We start from the raw sequence: 17,216 nt of genomic DNA, 5'->3' as shown, positions 1-17,216 counted from the left end.
GTGCTGGCATCCCATAGGGTGCTGATTCGAGTCCCAGCTGCTCCTCCTCTTCTTCTTCTTCTTCTTCCTTCTTTCTTCTTTCTTCTTTCTTCTTCTTTCTTCTTCTTTCTTCTTCTTTCAAGATTTATTTATTTTACTTGAAAGTCACAGTTACACAGAGGAGAGGCAGGGAGAGGGAGAGGGAGAGAGAGAGAGAGAGAAATAGAGAAGTCTTCCATCTATTGGTTCACTCCTTAATTGGCCGCAACTGCCGGAGCTGCACTGATCTGAAGTCAGGAGTCAGGAGCTTTTTCCTGGTCTCCCACGTGGGTGCAGGGGCCCAAGGACTGCCATCTTCTACTGCTTTCCCAAGGCATAGCAGAGAGCTGATCGGAAGTGGAGCAGCCGGGACTAGATCCGGCGCCCATATGGGATGCCGGCACTGCAGGTGGCAGCTTTACTCGCTACGCCACAGTGCCAGCCCTTCAGCTGCTTCACTTCTGATCCAGCTCTCTGCTGTCGTCTGGGAAAGCAGTAGAAGATGGCCCTAGTCCTTGGGCCCCTGCACTCCTGTGGGAGTCCCAGAAGCAGCCTCTGGCTCCTGGCTCCTGGCTCCTGACTTCGAATTGGCCCAGCTCCAGCTGTTGTGAACCAGCAGATGGAATACCTCTCTTTCTGTCTCTCCCTCTCTGTAACTGCCTCTCAAATAAATGCATAAATCTTAAAAAAAATACAAAAACAAAAAAATTCATTCTCACATAGACAAAACATTATTGGGCATTGTTATTAGGAGATCTTTTGTTAAGGAGAATTCCAGGTCCAGGGCAGACAGTACTACCCCCTCCATATAGCCACCAGGCTGACTGATGCTCACTTGGCCATCATACCAGACAACCAGAGCAAGATAGCCTGGTCAGGCTAAGTGTGACTTCAACATCTGTGAACCTGCAAGACCTCCATGTTGAAACAGAGAAGGAATGCACTGCTGTCAGTCTAGGGATAAATCTTCAAGCCTGATGCCAGAGACTTGTGGCTCCTTTGCACTATTGCCAGACCAGCTCTCTCTTCCTATAGCCTCTATCCCCCTTCCCCACCTGTAGCCTCTTTAAAAACCCCAAAGCACCCTCATTCTTGAGGGTAGAAGTTCTCTAGACTTGGAGGTCCGCTCCCTCCTTGTCTGTCAATAGATTACATTTTCTCTTTCCTCTACCTTCAACTCTTGTCCTTGTTATTTTGATTTGGCACCAGGGACAGGGACGGGGATGGAATGCTCAGTAACAAAAACAGGTGATTTTGACTGTTTGATTTATAGTCTTTTTTTTTTTTTACTTTTTTCTTTTTTTTAATTTGACAGGTAGAGTTATAGACAGAGAGACATAGAGAAAGGTCTTCCTTTTGTTGGTTTACTCCCCAAACAGCCACTATGGCTGGCACCGCGCCGATCCGAAGCCAGGAGCCAGATGCTTCTTCCTGGTCTCCCATAGGGTGCAGGGGCTCAAGCACTTGGGCCATCCTCCACTGCACTCCCAGGCCACAGCAGAGAGCTGGACTGGAAAAGGAGCAACCGGGACTAGAACCCAGCGTCCATATGGGATGCCGGCACTGCAGGTGGAGGATTAACCAAGTGAGCCACGGCTCTGGCCCCATAATTTATAGTCTTGATTATTCACAATAGACAAAGAAGGGCCCTTGGCAGCACCTCCACCTGCGGTCTTCTGCAGAAGAAAGTAAGAGCCCCTACCAGTTCTGCTTGTGAACCCATCTGGGAATTATATGTTACCTCCAAAGGTTACAACTGGAACTTTTTTTTTTTTTTTTTTTTTTTTTTTTTTTTGTTTTTTGACAGGCAGAGTGGACAGTGAGAGAGAGACACAGAGAGAGAAAGGTCTTCCTTTTGCCGTTGGTTCACCCTCCAATGGCCGCCGCTGCAGCCGGCGCACCGCGCTGATCCTGGCAGGAGCCAGGAGCCAGGTGCTTTTCCTGGTCTCCCATGGGGTGCAGGGCCCAAGCACCTGGGCCATCCTCCACTGCACTCCCTGGCCATAGCAGAGAGCTGGCCTGGAAGAGGGGCAACCGGGACAGAATCCGGCGCCCCAACCGGGACTAGAACCCGGTGTGCCGGCGCCGCAAGGTGGAGGATTAGCCTATTGAGCCACGGCGCCGGCTTTTTTTTTTTTTTTTTAATTTCTTTGAAAGACAGAGTTACAGAGAGTTAGATACAGAGAGAGAGGTCTTCCATCTGCTGGTTCACTCCCCAGATGGCCGCAATGGCTGGAGCTGCGCCAATCCAAAACCAGGAGCCAGAAGCCTCTTCCAGGTCTCTCATGTGGATGCAGGAGCCCAAGGACTTGGGCCATCCTCCACTGCTATCTCAGGCCACAGCAGAGAGCTGGATCAGAAGAGGAGCAGCCGGGACCAGAACCGGCGCCCATATGGGATGCCAGTGCCTCAGGCCAGGGTTTTAACCTGCTACACCACAGTGCCGGCCCCACAACTGGAACTTAATACCCGTATTTTCATGGTGTTCCTTTTTAAGTCCCAAATGAAGCAGATGCATTCTTGGAAAAGGGGTGTTTTGATTGACAAGTAGGAGAATAGAATTACCTGGAGGCTTGTGACTTCTAGGTCAACAGAACTGTCTAGATGCCTGCCTATCCCACATCAAGAGGAAGCCAGTGAGCAGGCGAATGCCTAAATGGCCACAACAGCCAGGTCTAGGCTAGGCCAGAGCCAAGAGCTAGGAACTCCATCCTGTCCACCATATGGTGGCAAGAGTTCAAGTACTTGGACCATCTTCTAATGTCTTCCTATGTGCACTAGCAGGAAGTTGGATCAGATATAGAGTGACTGGGACTCAAACTGATACTTCGGGCATCACAAGTGGTATCTTAACCCACTGCACCACAATACCAGCCCCAGTTTACTTACTGAGAGAGAGAAATCTCTTTTTCTGCTTGGTTCATTCCCCATATTCCTGCAATGGTCAGAGTTGTGCCAGGCAAAAGCCAGTAGCTAGGAACTTGGTGTGGGTCTTCCACATGGGTAGTAGGGACCCAAGTTCTTGAGCCATCACTGTTGCCTCCCTGAGTGCACATTTACAGGAATCTGGGAGCAGAGCTGGGAGTAGAATCAGGCACTTTGACTTGGGAGGGATCTGGGCATCCTAACTGGTAGGCCAAATGCTTCCCCCAACATGTTTTTCATTTTTTTTAAAGTTTGCTTTCAGCTACTTGAAAGGCAAAGTGGTAGACAGGAGAGAAAGAGATACTTTCAATTTGTTGGTTCACTACCCAAATGCCTACAACGACCTGAATTTGATCAGGCCAAAGCCAGGAGCCTGCAACTCATTCAGGTCTCTCATGTTGGTCCAAGTACTTAAGCCATTGTCTGTTGCCTCCCAGAATGCATTAGCAGGAGGCTGGATCAGAATTGGAGGAGCTGGGACTGAAGCTGGAACCTGGGATGTGGGCATCTCACGAGATGATTAAACTCTGGGCCACTATACCTATCCCCCAGTATCTTTTTTTTTTTTTTAATATCTCAAAGAGATAGCTATAAAGTTTTCAATTTTGGAAAGGGAATTGTCGTGTATAGGCTTTTTCAGGAGTACTACCTTCATGAAGTTCAGGTCATATATTCCAAACTATGGTATTAGCATATTGCATCTTTTTTTTTTTTTAAGATTTTATTTGTTTATTTGAGAAGTAGAGCTACAGACAGAAAGAGGAAGAGAAAGAGAGAAAGGTCTTCCATCTGCTGGTTCACTCCCCAAATGGCCTCAATGGCAGGAGCTGAGCTGATTTTGAAGCCCAGAGCTTCTTCCAGGTCTCCCGTGCGAGTACAGGTGCCCAAGCACTGGGCCATCTTTCACTGCTTTCCCAGGCCATAGGCAGAGAGCTGGATCAGAAGAGGAGTAGCCGGGACATGAACTGGCACCCATACGGGATGCCAATGCCGCATGTGGAGGGTTAACTTACTACTACACAGCACTGGCCCCTGAATTTTTTTTTAAGCTTTATTTATTTATTTGAAAGGCAGAGTTACAGAGAGACAGAGGCAGAGAGAGAAAGAGAGAGATCTTCCATCTGCTAGCTTACTCCCCATATGGCCGTAACACTGGAGCTGGGCTGATCCGAAGACAGGAGCTGCTTCTGGATCTCCCACATGGATGCAGGGGCCGGTGCACTTGGGCCATCTTCTGCTGCTCTCCCAGGGCATAGCAGAGAGCTAGATCAGAAGTGAAACAGCAAAACCAGCACCCGTATGGCATGCTGCCACTGTATGTGGTGGCTTTACCCACTACGCCACTGTGCTGATCCCCCCGACCCCTGCTGCTGCCGATGTTTTTTAAGCTGAAGGAATTTGAGAAAATAGCAAAAGCAGGAAGATTTCCCTTTGTCCCTTGAAGCATATCATAAAGCCAAGGGTGGTTACTTGGTTACTCAGGTTTAACTATTTCTTTAGGTCTATAGTTCCTTATGAAAAGCTTCTGTGTCATGTGTCATGTAAAACTTTTTTTTTTTTTTTTTTTTTTTAATAGGCAGAGTGGACAGTGAGAGAGAGAGACAGAGAAAGGTCTTCCTTTTGCTGTTGGTTCACCCTCCAATGGCCACCACGGCCGGTGTGCTGCGGCCGGTGCATCGCGCTGATCCGAAGGCAGGAGCCAGGTGCTTTTCCTGGTCTCCCATGGGATGCAGGGCCCAAGGACTTGGGCCATCCTCCACTGCACTCCCAGGCCATAGCAGAGAGCTGGCCTGGAAGGGGGGCAACCGGGACAGAATCCGGCACCCTGACCGGGACTAGAACCCGGTGTGCCGGCGCCGCTAGGTGGAGGATTAGCCTATTGAGCCGCGGCGCCAGCCCGTAAAACTCTTGTTAAATAAATAAATTTGTATGATTTTCTCGTTAACCTGTCCCTTATCCTAAGTTCCTCGGCTATGAACTCTAAGATGGGTGAAAGGCAAGGCATTTTCCTTTTCCTACCACATATTGTTATTTTTATGTCATTGTGACAACATGTTGTTAGAAGTCCAGGTGACTGCTACTTAATTTTAAGAAAAATAGGGGGCTGGTGTCATGGCGCAGTAGGTTAATCCTCTGCATGTGGTACTGGCGTCTAGTATCTAGTCCCTGCTGCTCCTCTTCCAATCCAGTTTCTGCTATGGCCTGGGAAAGCAGTAGAAGATGGCTCAAATGCTTGAGTCCCTGTAGCCACATGGGAGACAGGGAGGAAGCATCTGTCTCCTGGCTTCAGACTGGCTTAGCTCCAGCCATTGCGGCCATTTGGGGAGTGAACCAACAGAAGGAAGAGCTTTGTCTCTGTCTCTCCCTCCCACTGTCACTCTACCCTCTCAAATAAATAAAAAAAATATTAAAAAGAAAAATAGGAGTTCTCTCATAGAGGGAAGCCATCCAACTGCCAGGACATTTGGACATTCATGTCTGGATGGCAGAACTTAGAGAGTGACTAGGATTGAGACCAGCGTTGTGGCATAGCAGGTAAAGTTGTTACCTACAATGCTGGCATCCCATATGAGTGTTGGTTCCAGTCCTGGCTGCTCCACTTCTGATCCAGCTCCCTGCTAATGCATTGAAAAAAAAAAATTGCTTGGGCCACTGCTATCCATGTAGAAGACTTAGAAGAAACTTATTGCTAGTGGCTTCAGCATGGCCAGCCCAGCCTTTGTGACCATCTGGGGATTAAACCAGCTGATGGAAGATCTCTTTTTATGTCTTTCCCTCTGTTTGTAATTCTGACTTTCAAATAAATAAATCTTTAAAAAAGGAGAAAAAAAGAGTAACTAGGATATAACATTGATGGTTTATACGCATCTTTTACCCTGATGTCCAGAGCAAATTAGTCTTTCAGAGAATGATCCAAGTAGACTTCTGTAAACCAGAAGGGTTTTTGGGCCACTGTATGGTTGAGCTTACCTATACATTTACCAGAAGGTTTGTATCTTTCAAAATAACTCTTTTAACATCAAATTACACAGAAGGCTGAGGTTATTAAATGGGAAGATCTGTGGATAGGCATGGAATTGGAGCAGAATGTCTTTGGGGTTTGGGGAGGAAGATCCAAGTTTCAGATATGCTAAAGATCTGGGATACTTGGTTGACAAAAGAAAATTCCAGAAGGCCTAATGAAAAATGTTGTGCTGCTATTTGAATAGGATTGGTTTCTTGAACTTGTGCTGGATTTTAAAACCCTGAAGTCTTAAGTTAATGGTACCAAGAGGATGAAAACTTAATTATGAAGTTTAGAAGGTGGACATAGTGAATGATGGTCCATAGGTCATTGGGGGGGCATTCTCTTCTTTTCTCTCTCTCTCTCTCTCTAAGATTTATTTATTTGAAAGAGTTAGAGAGAGATCTTCAATCCACTGATTGTCTCCCCAGATTGCAGCAACAGCCAGGGCTAGCCAGGCCAAAGCCAGGAGCCAGAAGCTTCATTTGGGTCTCCCATGTGGATGCAGGGGCCCCAGGACTTGGGCTGTCTTCCACTGATTTCCCAGGTGCATTAGCAGGGAGCTGGATGGGAAGTGGAGCAGTCAGGACTTAAACCAGTGCCCACATGGGATCCTGGTTTCTCCAGAATGCTGGCCACAGGGGATGTGGTTTTCAAAGGTAGTTCTCACAAGAGCATTGACTGTAAAATCTGACTCAAGTCAAATTATTTTCTGCTTCCTGACTTGCCATGGTAACCATCCTTCAGGATATCATGTCATTACCGTGCTTGGCTTTACTATATTCCCAACCAGTTGGGCCACTTGATCTTGAACTGTGAACCTCCAGAACCATGTGTTTTCTCAGGTATTTAATTGTAGTAATGAAAAGCTAATACAGACAATTGATACTGAAGAATGGGATTGTTATTATAAATAAATTTAAAGTGCAGAGGCAGCTTTGGAATTGGTTTATTGGCAACATTATGAGCTATTCTGGTGAAGGCTCAGATGACAGAGAAACTGGGAAAGAGTTTAAACATATTAAAGATTGACTAAGTATTATGACCAGAATGCTGATTGAAATGTGGATGATGAAAGTTGAAATGAGGTTTCAGTGGAATTGAGGATTCTGTTGGAAATTAGGCTAAAAGCCACCCTTGTTACACTGGCAGAGAACCTGGCTGTATGTGTTGCTGTCCTGAGACATTGTGGAAGGTCAGACTTAAAGATGGTGGACTGGTTGATTTGGCAGACAAGATTTCAAAACAGTAAAGCACACAGTCTGTGGCATGGGTGATATTGGGTGCTTTTAGTCAGTTTTAAAATGAAAATCAGGAGCAAAAAGGCAATCAGAAGGATTTGGAAAATTTACAGCCTGCCCAGAGTAGAATCACAGAAAAGCAAATTGGAGCGAGGTGATTTAGGTGGAAAACTGCTTGCTAAAGAGATTAGCACAGGGCTGGTGCTGTGGCATAGCAGGTTAAACCAAGTCCCAACTGCTCTACTTGTGATCTAGCTCCCTGCTAATGCGCCTGGGAAGGCATTGGAAGATGGCCCAAGTCCATGGGCCTCTGGACCTGTGTGGGAGATCTGGATGGAGTTCCTGGCTCCTGGCTTGAGCTTGGCTCAGCCCTGGCTGTTGTGGACATTTAGGGAGTGAACCAGTGAATGCAGGACTTCTCTCTGCCTCTGTATCTCCCTTTCTAAACTTTGCCTTTGAAATAAATAAATCTTAGAGAGAGAGAGAGAGACAGACAGACAGACAGAGACACATATAAAAGGGAGCCATGTGCTAATAAGGACAAAGAGCCTGAAAACACTTAAGAAATCAGTTGTTTCTTGGAAGCCCAGGACACTTTTCTGATTTTACCCAAGACTGCCACAGGATTCATTTGCCAATATTCAACTGAAGGCATGGTTCAGACGGGCCCAGATGCAGTTTGTTCTGGTGGCAGACCATGGTGTTGTCCACTTGATGGTGGTTTTACATATGCTCAGAAGGCAAGAGGTGATGGGTCATGGCATTCCCAGCAAGATTTTTTTTTTTTTTTTTTGACAGGCAGAGTGGATAGTGAGAGAGAGAGACAGAGAGAAAGGTCTTCCTTTGCCGTTGGTTCACCCTCCAATGGCTGCCGCGGCTGGCGCAGTGCGGCTGGCGCACCGCGCTGATCCGATGGCAGGAGCCAGGTACTTCTCCTGGTCTCCCATGGGGTGCAGGGCCCAAGGACCTGGGCTATCCTCCACTGCACTCCCGGGCCACAGCAGAGAGCTGGCCTGGAAGAGGGGCAACCGGGACAGAATCCGGTGCCCCGACCGGGACTAGAACCCAGTGTGCCGGCGCCGCAAGGCGGAGGATTAGCCTAGTGAGCCGCGGCGCCGGCCTCCCAGCAAGATTTTAAAGTAAAACCTAGCAGGCTAGACGGCATTGCTTCATAGGGTTGTACCCCATCATGGAACCCTTGATAAGGCAGTGCCTGGTGAGACTGTGGAACTGAAGCCAGTGTGGAGACATGGGAAAGAAATCAATTGGCAACATGTGTGTACTTCAGGAGAGCTGTGGACATCAGCATGCAATCTGGGAAGCCACGTGAGCAGAAGCCACCAGAGATATGAGGCCTCCACTCAGACTCTGCACAAACTGGGGGCTCAGGCAGAGACTGGTTGCAGGGATGGAACCACTGCAGAGAGCTCCCACTAGACATAGCTGAGCAGTAATAGGGGGTTGGAGCCACAGAGAGCTTCCACCAATGGGATTGAAGAGACAAGACTTTGACTTGTGGGAACTGAAGCATGAGGCCATAGGAGCAAGGCTGCTCCTGCCACAGTTTGCCCAGGATGCTGCTGGACATGGAATTTTAGAATTCAATGTTTGCCTGCTGGTGTTTGGTTTTGCTTTAGTCTGATTAATCTTTTCTACTTGACTATTAATCTTTTTGAATGAAAATGCATACTTTGTGCTTGTCCAGCCCTTGTGTCTTGGAAGTATGTCCCTTGATTTTGATTGTATAGGGGTTTACAGCTGGAGGGGTTTGCTTTGAGTATCAGATAGAGGTTTTGACTTTTTTTAAAGCTTTATTTATTTATTTGAAAGGCAGAGTTACAGAGAAGCAGAGGCAGAGAGAGATAGAGATAGATATCTTCCATACACTGGTTCACTCCCCAAATGGCTGCAATGGCCAGAGGTAGGCTGATCCAAAGCCAGGAACTTCGGGGACCAGTGCCATGGTGCAGTAGGTTAATGCTCCGCCTGCGGCGCCAGCATCCCATAATGGGCGCCGGTTCTAGTCCCGGCTGCTCCTCTTCCAATCCAGTTCTCTGCTATGGCCTGGGAAAGCAGTAGAAGATGCCAAGTCCTTGGGCCCCTGCACTCACATAAGAGACCTGAAGAAGCTCCTGACTCCTGGCTTCGGATCAGCACAGCTCCGGCTGTTGTGGCCATTTGGGGAGTGAACCAGCGGACGGAAGATCTTTCTCTGTGTTTCTCCCTCTCACTGTCTGTAACTCTACCTCTCAAATAAATAAATAAATAAATCTTAAGAAAAAAAAAAGCCAGGAACTTCTTCTGGGTCACCTCAGTAACTCTACCTCTCAAATAAATAAATAAATAAGTAAATCTTTAAAAAAAAGCCAGGAACTTCTTCTGGGTCTCCCATATTGGTGCAAGGGCCCAAGAACTTGGGTCTCTTCTTCTGCTTTCCCAGGTGTGTTAGCAGGGAGCTGGATTGGAAGTGGAGCATCTGGGACTCGAACCAGCACCCCTGTGGGATGCTGGCACTGCAGGTGATGGCTTTACCTAGTATGCCACAATACTGGCCCTGAGTTGGGAGTTTTGAATTATTGGTGGTCTGAGCTTAGACTTTGGAATTACTGGAGTTAAAATGATTATCTTTTGTCTGTCTTCCTTCCTTCCTTCCTTCCTTCCTTCCTTCCTTCCTTCCTTCCTTCCTTCCTTCCTTCCTTCCTTTCTTTCTTTCTTTCTTTCTTTCTTTCTTTCTTCAGGCAGAGTGGACAGTGAGAGAGAGAGAGACAGAGAGAAAGGTCTTCCTTTTCCCATTGGTTCACCCCCCAATGGCCGCTGTGGCCGGCGCACCGCGCTGATCTGAAGCCAGGAGCCAGGTGCTTCCTTCTGGTCTCCCATGTGGGTGCAGGCCCCAGGCACTTGGGCTGTCCTCCACTGCCTTCCCGGGCCAGAGCAGAGCAACTGGAAGAGGAGCAACTGGGGCAGAATCTGGCGCCCTGACCAGGACTAGAACCCAGGAGAAAGACATGAGTTTTGGGAAGCCAGGAGAATAATGCTGTAGTTTAAATAGGATTTGATTCCTGAGCTAATGATGGATTTTATTTTTATTTAACATTTAAAAAATCTTATTTTCATTTTATTTCAAAGGTAGAGAGATTGATCTACCATCTGCTCATTCACTCCCCAAAGGCCTGTAACAACCAGAGCCAGACCAAAACCAGGAGCCAGGAATCCTCTGGATCTCTAGTGTGGACTGCAGAAACCAAGTATTTGAGCTGTCATCTGCTGCCTTCCCAGGGTTAACATTAATAGGAAGTTAGATTGGAAGTGCAGCAGCTAGAATTTGGACTAGGGACTCTGTTATAGGATATAGTATCCCAAGTAATATGTTAACTACTGAGCTGGATACCTGCCCCCATGCTGGATTTTAAATTCCAAAGTCATTAGTTAATGGTTGTAGAGGGTAGAAACTTAATCCAGTTATAGCTTTTAAAAGTAGGCATATGGTAGTTCCTTAGGTCATTGGGGATGTGCCTTGGAGGTAATTCTTGTGATTGGGTTGGTTATAAAAGTCTGAGTTGGGCCTAGCCAGTCTCTCTGCTTCCTGGCTCATCATGTGATCCTTCCTCTGTATGTACTCTGCTGTTGCCATCCTCTGGCCTCACTAGATGCCCGATTAGTGAGACCACTAGATCTTGGATAGGTTTCTTCCAACATCTATTAGTTAACGAATTCCAAAGCTGCCTCTACATTTTAGGTATAGATTATATAAACATAAATAGAATAGAAATACTCCTATTCCTTGGTACCAGTTTTCTGTTAGCTTTTTTTTTTTTTTTAATTACAGTGAAATACCTGAGATAACCAACTTTATAGAGAGAAAATATTTATTTTGGCTCATGATTCTGGAGGCTCATAGTCCATGACTGAGTGGCTCTGTTGTTTGGATTCTTGCCACCTATATGAGAGGCCTGGTTTGAGTTTCCGGCTCCTGTCTTCAGACTGGCCCAGTCTTCAGCTGTTGTGGGCATTTGTGGAATGAACCAGCAAGTAGATTTCTGTCTCTGTGCCTTTCAAATAAAATTAATTTGTAAAGTTAGTTTTCCCACATCTTTTGTTAGAATAACAAAAAGCTGACTAGTATGTTTCCCTGGGAAATTAGAATTTTGAGAAGGCATATGCCAAAATAAATTGGCATTTGGGAATGTAACTGAACACTGCAGGATTTCTATCCCAATTTGGTCTGTGTCTGTAAGATCTTTCAGACTCCATGATCTTTATCATGAAGCTGACTGGCTTGAATAATGAGTACTCAAGCATTTGCTAACTAACTAAATAAATGTTGATATTTGAAATGTAGATAGTGAAATAGTTACAGCTTTATGGTCTTTCTTGCTGTGAGATACCCTGCTTTTTATCTTGGTCCAGCTTCCATTGTTTCTTCTTTGTGTCAGTACCTCTGATATATTGGTGGAGTTCTGGAGGCAAACATATGTCTCTGGATGCCCAGAATCAGCCTCTCCAATTTTTGGGAATAAAGCTTTAGATCTTGGTTTGTGCAATCATATTTTATTATGTTGTTATTTTTAAGTTAAAGTTTGATAGATTATTTAAAAAATCTCTTTACTTGAAAGCACTTTCTTTTCCCATTTATCCATCATATATATGGCAGTTCCAGACTGCATTGCAGACTGAACCTGTCTTTTTCTTACCATTTAATTTTGCCTGAGAATATGATATTGATGGGAATGAAACTCTACCAATTAAAGAAGCCATATCTCCTTTTCCAAATTGACTACAAATTTTTTCTTCCTTCTCTGCCTACATTCAGTAATGTCTAAATATGCAAAGTTTTTTGGATAAAATCTATACTAACATAGATTAATAGAAAACATTACTCTCATTCGTGAAATTTTTTGCTGTTATTTCAGTTGTCTCATTTGCTAAGAGATTCCAATACCACCCTGTTTTCCAGGTGCCTCAGTAGTAAAACAGGAAGCTGTATTCTGTGCATGGGGCTAAAATGTGACAGGAAAATAAGAGAACTTTTAGCTTTATGTTCTTTGCTCTAGTTCTTGGTTTATAATAGACAAAGCAGAGGTTGACACCAAGTCTAAGAAGAATGAAAAAGTGAACAAGGAACTTTTTTTTTATTAGTGTAATCCAAAATACCTAGATCTAGTTTAAACATCAATAACTATATGTATTTGTTTTGTGTATGTATTTATTTGAAAAGCAGAGACAGAAGAACAGCAGGTTTTCTGTCTGGTTCACTCCTCAAATGTTCATAATATCTAGAGCTGGGCTGAGGCCAGAGCCAAGAGCCAGGAACACAATCCAGGTCTATCACATCAGTGGCAAGAAACCAGCTGACCCAGGGTCTGCATTGGTGGGAACCAAACACAGGTACCATAGTGTACAATATGAGCACTTACCTGCTAGGCTAAACTCTCACTCCTCAGATTGATTTTTTAAAGTACCCCCTCCCCTTTTTGAGGGGGGATTTTTTTTTAATTTTAATTTTTTTATTTTTGAGATTATATATTTTCAAGTTATGTTCTAGTCAAAGGCTCAATGCTCCACTAAATAGATTTAAACAAGTGAAAAGTAAAAACACCATAGTTCAGCAGGGATATAGGCAAGGACTGAAACAATAATCAGATGAAAAGATGTCACCTTCCCTCAGATATAGTAAATTTTAAGATAGCCACATAATAATATGTTTTTCTTAACAATTTGTTTGACAAAGATTTAAAGCAAAGTTTGACAAAACACCATTTGCAGCAAAACTGTTACACACAGGCATTTCTTTCTTTTGTTTTATGTATTTTTTTGTTATTAGTTATTTAATGAGCTTCTCTTAGGAAATTCAGAACACCAGTTTGTGAGGGTAAATTCTGTTCGTTAGAGCAAAAAGAGATCGCAGGTAGCCCTGGAGCTGAGGCGCAGCCTTGATTTTAGGCAATATTTGCGAATCCACAGCTTTCTGATCAACCTTGTGCTGCTCTGTTATCTCGTATTTCTCTTTCTCCATGTCGAAGATCTCACCTTCCTGGTGTCTGGGCTTCCACAGCTGCTGCTTCTTGAGATAAGCATCAGTGAGGTGCATTGGGATTTCACACCACTGATGTCAATTTTCGTGGAGGTGGTGATAACAAATTTTTGGTGTGTTCTACACAGAGGAACTGATTGAGGGAAAGAGGTCCAGTCACAAGTAGCAAACCACTGCTCAGCTGCTTCAGGAAAACCAGCCTCTTGCCCCTGTGGCGCCCTGTGAGGATGACGAGGATGGTCCTGGGGTGATGCTGGCCCGCAGCTTCCTCACATGCTGACTGACGGGCTTTTTGCCATGGCTCAACAGCTTCCGAGGGACGTCTTTGGTGGGACAGTATCGGGCATTTTGTGAAGCTTAACCACCCTGGTGCCACCATTCTTGTCACCACCAACTGATTTTGTGACAGAAACAAGAACCTTCTCTTCTCTTCAATCCTGGATTTGGGAGCCACGTGCTTCCTCTTGTGCAGGGCTTTCCCGGAATACCTGGCAGTCTGGGAGTGTCTGCTAGTCCCTTCAGCAGGGCAGGGCTTCGGCTGCGGTGGGGCCTCCCCTTCCAGGGCCTCTCATCCTTGAGGTTCTTCTTTCTAGCTTTGCCGCTGGCATTACCTGCCTTCTTGGCTGGAGGATTCTTTTTCGTGTCCGGCTTTGGAGCTGGAGCTTTTTCACCCGCCACCTTGCAAGATGGCAAAGAGAACTGTTCTTTGATTTTTTTAAACTTTAGTTCCCACATATAAGGGAGAAGATACAGTATTTGTCTTTCTGTGTCTGGTTTATTTTACTCAGCATGATGTTGTCTGAATTTTTAAAGCTAAGAAGCCAAACCAAGAATTTGTCACCAGATTTCATCCGCAGTGCTTATAGATGTGGGTGAATTCTTTTCTTTTTAATGTCCCCAAAATGTTGTATGGTTCCTAGGCCCATGAGGAACTTATCTGTAAGTTCCTTACCTTACTAAGCTCTAAGTTTGGGAACTCTGTAAGTTAGGTTGGTTTTTCTTTTCATTTTTTTTTTTAAGATTTATTTTATTTATTTGAAAAGCTGATTGACACACACATACACTCACAGACACACAGACACACACACCCCACACAGAGATCTTTGAACTGCTGATTCGTTCTCCAAATGGTTGCATTGGCCGAGGCTGGGCCAGGGTCTTCCATGTGGATGGCAAGAACCCAAGTACTTGAGCCAAAATGGAGCAGCCAGTACTTGAACCCATACTCCAATATGGGATACTGGTGTTGCAGTTAGTGGCAGTAGCTTAACCCACTGTGCCACAGCACCACTTCCAGAATGGTTTTTCTAAACCCCTCCCACCAAAGAAAACTTTTATTTAACAAGTACAAATTTCATAAATACAACTTTAGGAATATAGTGATTCTTCCCACCATATTTGCCTTCCCACCCCGACTCCCACACCACCTTCTTCTCCATTTCCCATTCCCAGTCTCATTCTCCATTAAGATTCATTTTCAATTAACTTTATATACAGAAGACTAACTCTATACTAAGTAAAGATTTTAACAATCTGTGTGTGCACGCGCACACACACACACACATACACAACAAAAGCTGAGAATAAATTTTACAGTTAATTCTCGTAATACAGCTCATTGACAGAGGTTATGCATGGGAGATAAGTGCACAGTGACTACTGTTGTTAATTTAACAACACTTTGATGTATGATGCCAGTGATCATCTGAGGCTCCTAACATGAGCTGCCAATGCTATGGAAGCCTTTTGAATCCACAAACTCCATTAGTATTTAGATAAGACCATAAGCAAAGTGGAAGCTCTCTCCTCCCTTAAAAGAAAAATACCTCCTTCTTTGATGGCCACTTCTTCTTCTTCTTTTTTTTTTTTTTTGGACAGGCAGAGTGGACAGTGAGCGAGAGAGAGAGACAGAGAGAAAGGTCTTCCTTTTTCTGTTTGTTCACTCCCCAGTGGCCGCTGAGGCCGGCGTGTGTGGCTGGCGAGCTGCGCTGATCCGAAGGCAGGAGCCAGGTGCTTCTCCTAGTCTCCCATGCAGGTGTAGGGCCCAAGGACCTGGGCCATCCTCCATTGCTTTCCCGGGCCACAGCAGAGAGCTGGACAGGAAGAGGAGCAACCAGGACAGAACTGGCGCCCCGACTGGGACTAGAACCCTGGGGGTGCTGGCACTGCAGGCAGAGGATTAGCCTATTGAGCCATGGCACTGGCCTGATGGCCACTTCTAAGAGGTCTTTGAAAGTACTGACTCCCTTAAGTCAACCCTGATTCCTTAAAGTTGTGTGTTTGTATTTGATTATATGCATGACATTCTCCAATGTAACATTTCAGTCAAAGCTTTGCTGTAGTAACCAGTTTTCCCAATTATATCCTCTTAAAAGGAGAACAAATTCTCATTGAACTTATACTAATAACTATGCTGTCATTAAAGTGAAAGCATTCCATAAGAGTTTTAGAGTTCTGGAGAGTTCAGTTAGGGAGAAAAAGAAAAGTGTTTCATTTTTGTTTACAAAAGTATAATTTAAATTGTTGTGAATTATAAAGAGAAAAAAACAAAGGTGTTCCTAAGTCTAGAAAAACAGAAGATTTATAGAGCTAACAATGTTCCAGACAAGCAAACAAACCAACCCTAAAAATTACTTTCATTCTTTAGTTTATTCTGTTCCATATAATTTATTCTTGTTCTGCTTGATCTTGAGTTACCAGTTTTATGAACCTAGCAGCCTTGCTAGAGTTATGAAATTCTTAGTCAGTGTTACCATATGGCTATATAAGAAGTGCCATCAGAAATGTGTACCCCAGAGTATATTCTATGGGTCTCTAATGCTGTCTCTTAAGGTGAACATGAATCCTTTTGATATGTAGGTGTTTGCAAGAATTTTCAGGGAAGCATTGTGGTAAAACTATATATGAATGAAGACAGTCTTAAAATGGCTGTGGTTGAGGATGTACTGAGAATTCATTATAGAAATAATGTAAGTTGGGGATGGACTTTGTGATGTGGTGGGTTAATCTACTTCTTGGGATACCCACATTTTATGTCAGAATGGTTGAAACTGAGTCCTACCTCTGCTTCTGATCCTGCTTTTTACTAATGCTTCTGGGAGGTACTGGATGATGGTGTAAGTGCTTGGGTTCCTGCCACTCAATAGGAGATGGAGTTCCCAGGTTCTGCCTTGCCCAGCCCTGGCTGTGGAGGCATTTTGCATTTGGGGAGTGAGTGACCCTGCTTATAGAAGACATCTATCCTCGTCTATCAGTCTGCCTTCTAAATCAATAAGTAAAAACATTTAAAAAATCATTTGACAAGGAAATTTGATTTGCTGTGACATCCAACTTAAAAAAATTTTTTAAATTGTTTTTAAAGATTAGTCATTTGAAAGGAAAAGTTACAGAGAAGGAGAAAGAAAGAGAGAGGGGTGGGAGAGAGAGGTAGGACTAAAGCCAGGGGCCAGGAGCTTCTTCTGTATCTGTCTTGTGGGTTCAGAGGCCTAAGCAGTTGGGCCATCTTCCGCTGCTTTCCCAGGTGCATTAGTAGGGAGCTGGATCAGAACTGGAGCGGCTGGGACATGAACTGGCACCCATATGGGATGCCGGTATCACAGGCATTGGCTTTACCTGTTATGCCATGTTGCTGGCCCCAACATAGAACAGTTTAAGATAACTGGAATTAATAATGATAACATTATATTGGAACATATCATGGACAACTCAGGTACTCTCAAATTTCTTGAACATCATACAATTTCCCAAGTACTTATATTAATAACATTTACGTATAAGGTATAACCTAGAGATGATTAACCATCACTTCTTATTTGACAATGTTTCCCATGTAGTTTATCATTAATAAGACTGGGGCTGGTGCTGTGGCGTAGTGGGTAAAAGCTGCCGCCTGCAGTGCTGGCATCCCATATGGGTACCGGTTCAAGTTCTAGCTGCTCCACTTCCTATCCAGCTCTCTGCTATGGCCTGGGAAAGCAGTAGAAGATGGCCCAAGTCC

The 17,216-nt window shown here is 44.7% G+C and overlaps 1 protein-coding gene and 1 pseudogene across 2 annotated transcripts in view; one reads left to right on the top strand and one right to left on the bottom strand.

Moving 5' to 3' along the window:
* Window positions 1-17,216, top strand: part of COMMD1 (copper metabolism domain containing 1) — a 161,146-nt gene that overhangs the window by 38,323 nt on the left and 105,607 nt on the right. The window lies entirely within an intron of this gene.
* LOC108176352 (large ribosomal subunit protein eL6-like) lies at window positions 13,037-13,954 on the bottom strand (annotated as a pseudogene).

Source organism: Oryctolagus cuniculus, chromosome 2 (assembly GCF_964237555.1).
Source record: "Oryctolagus cuniculus chromosome 2, mOryCun1.1, whole genome shotgun sequence".
In the NCBI taxonomy this organism is placed as follows: domain Eukaryota; kingdom Metazoa; phylum Chordata; class Mammalia; order Lagomorpha; family Leporidae; genus Oryctolagus; species Oryctolagus cuniculus.
The sequence above is the reverse complement of the archived record's forward strand: the minus strand, read 5'-3'. Positions and strand labels throughout refer to the sequence as shown.